General features: G+C 46.3%; 1 non-coding gene across 1 annotated transcript; it reads left to right on the forward strand.

Moving 5' to 3' along the window:
• Positions 1 to 223: 223 nt before the first annotated feature.
• TRNAI-GAU lies at positions 224 to 297 on the forward strand. The gene has a single exon. It is a non-coding gene; the product is annotated as a tRNA-Ile (tRNA).
• Positions 298 to 2673: the final 2376 nt, after the last annotated feature.

Raw genomic sequence — 2673 nt, forward strand, 5'->3', positions numbered from 1 at the left:
AGTTTATTCTCTTACAGTTCTGGAGCCTAGAAGTCCAGAATCAGAGTGTCGTGCTCTCTCCAAAGTCTCCTTACCTGTTCCTAGCTTCCGGTGTTGCCGGCAGTCCTTGGCATTCCTTGGCTTGTAGACACATCACTCCAATCTCTACTTCCATCATCACATGCTGTTCTCTTGGTGTGTCTGTGTGCCCACATTTCTTTCTTAAAAGTACACCGGTAGGGCTGGCCAGTTAGCTCAGTTGGTTAGAGTGTGGTGCTGATAACACCAAGGTCCAGGATTCAATCCCTGCACTGGCCAGCCGCAAAAATAGATAGGTAGGTAGGTAGACAGATAAAATATTGGTAGCAAAAGTCCACCAGTCACTGAATTAGTGCCCACCCTAATCCAGTATGACCTCATCTTAACTTGATTACATCTGCCAAGACCCTTTTCCCAAATAAGTTCACATTTCACAGATATTGGGAGTTAGAACTTGAGCATGTCTTTTTTGGAGGACACAATTCAACCCTCAACTACTCCTCTGAGGGCAGCTCCTCCTTGTGCCAAAACCCTCCAGGTAGAACCATCCCGAAAGTCCTAACAGCCCTTCAGGCCAGACAGGAGGGAGAGGCTCCGCTTCTAGATAGGAAGCAAGAGGGCCACAGGCCGCAGAGAAGCCGCAGTGTGTGTGTGTGCACGTATGTGTGTGTCTTCAGGGCAGCGTGTACAGTGAGGACTCTGGGAAGCACGGGCCCTGAGTTCTTGTCCTCACTCAGACCTCACCAGCTGAGAGACTTGGGGCAAGGCCTTCCCTTCCCCGGGCCTCAGTTTCCTCTCTGGTAACACCAGAATTGATGATACTGTCCCATCCTCTTTGTATTGGCTTTGGGAGGAGTCCAATGGGATAATCAGGTATTTCCTAAGAAGATAACTGTGTGCCCAGCACTGAGACACCTCACTTGGGAGAAGAAAAAGAGTTATACAAGTTGAAGTTGTAATATCTTTCTGCATTATCCCCTTGGCTTTTCTCCTCTTCCAGCAGGATGGTTACAATTTCAGGCTCCATTAGCCTCAGAATCATCCCATGGGCAGGGGCAGAGACTAAACAAGAGTGACCAGGAATTGATCGTTTCTGAAGCGGAGTGATGGGTCCATGGGGATGCTCGTTATTCTATTTTTTTACATATGTTTGAAATGATTCTTGATTTAAAAAAAAAATAAAGTTTAACAAAGAAAACTTCAGACTTTGGAGCCAGATTGCCTGGGTTTTCATCCAAAACCAGCCACTTACTAACTGTGTGGACCTTGGAAAAGTTACTCAACCTCTCTGTGCCCCAGTTTCCTCATCAGGAAAATGGGGATATTAATCAGCCACTTGCCCCACAGACTTTTTGTGAATATTAAATGATTAAATAGATGTAAAGCACCTGGGTTAGTGGTGCAGGTGAGTACTAAACAAGTGTTAGCTATTACTTCTAGAAACTGGGTGCAAGGAACTGTGAGGGGTCTTCAAAAAGTTCATGGAAAGATTCATATTATCTTAATTCCATTTTTCCATGACGTTTTTAAAGTACCGTCCTCATATGTGTTGCTGGATGGAAATTATCTCTGTAAGCTTCATAGAATCACACATTCAGCTTTGTAGATGTTTTAAGTCATACCTGCTGCTTGGAATCTGTCTGAGTTTGGGTTTCCTGGAGCAGATCCTGAGATAAGGATTAGTGTGAAAATACAGATGCTCCTCAACTTACAAAGGGGTTATGTCCCAACAAACCCATCCTAAGGTGAAAATATCAAGTCAAAATGCATTTAATACACCTGAACCACTGACATCATAGCTGAGCTTAGCCTACCTTAAATGTGCTCAGAATCCTTACGTTAGCCTACAATTGGGCAAAATCATCTAACACAAATTCTATTTTATAGTAAAGTGTTGACTATCTCATGTAATTTATTGAATACTGTACTGAAAACAGAATGGTTGTTTGGGTACTCAAAGCAGCTTCTACTGAATGTGTATCGCCTTTGCCCCATCATAACACTGAAAATTTTTAAGTCGAACCATCGTATAAGTCAGGGACCGTCTGTAGTACATTTGGGAGGAGATTTCAGTAAGCACCAGCAAAAGACTGGGGAAGTGAAAAGGGGAAGGAGAGGCAGCCAGTAAGAGTGCCTGTGATAGGCACCACTGCAGGCAATGACACCCGATCCCACTGGGAATTCCGGGAGCCAGCATAGAGCATTATTCAGGGTTATCCCTCCTGAGGGCAAGGGAGCAGGGGCAGTTCTCCACCAAACTATAGTCGTTAGGTGAGGCATGACACATGGGTGCAGAGAGCCCCTAGGCAGAGTGGCAGGTGGAAGGCAGGCAGGCAGACACTGGAAGAACATGACGGGGTGCAGGTGGGGCATCAGTGCATGCACTGCAGATCCATCTGTGAGCTCACTGGCCGTGCTCCTCTAATACCTGCCTAAAGCCTTACAATGATGGGGGCTCACCACCTTCAGAATCAGCCTTATTTCTTGCTGATGGCTCTGACTTGTTAAATAGGGGTAATAAAGGCAAAAGCAATTCTGTATTGGGCCGACCCCGTGGCACACTCGGGAGAGTGCAGCACTGGGAGCGCAGCGACGCTCCCGCCGCAGGTTCGGATCCTATATAGGAATGGCCAGTGTGCTCACTGGCTGAGCGCG

The sequence above is a fragment of the Galeopterus variegatus genome, unplaced genomic scaffold (assembly GCF_000696425.1).
Source record: "Galeopterus variegatus unplaced genomic scaffold, G_variegatus-3.0.2 Scaffold3987, whole genome shotgun sequence".
Taxonomy (NCBI): domain Eukaryota; kingdom Metazoa; phylum Chordata; class Mammalia; order Dermoptera; family Cynocephalidae; genus Galeopterus; species Galeopterus variegatus.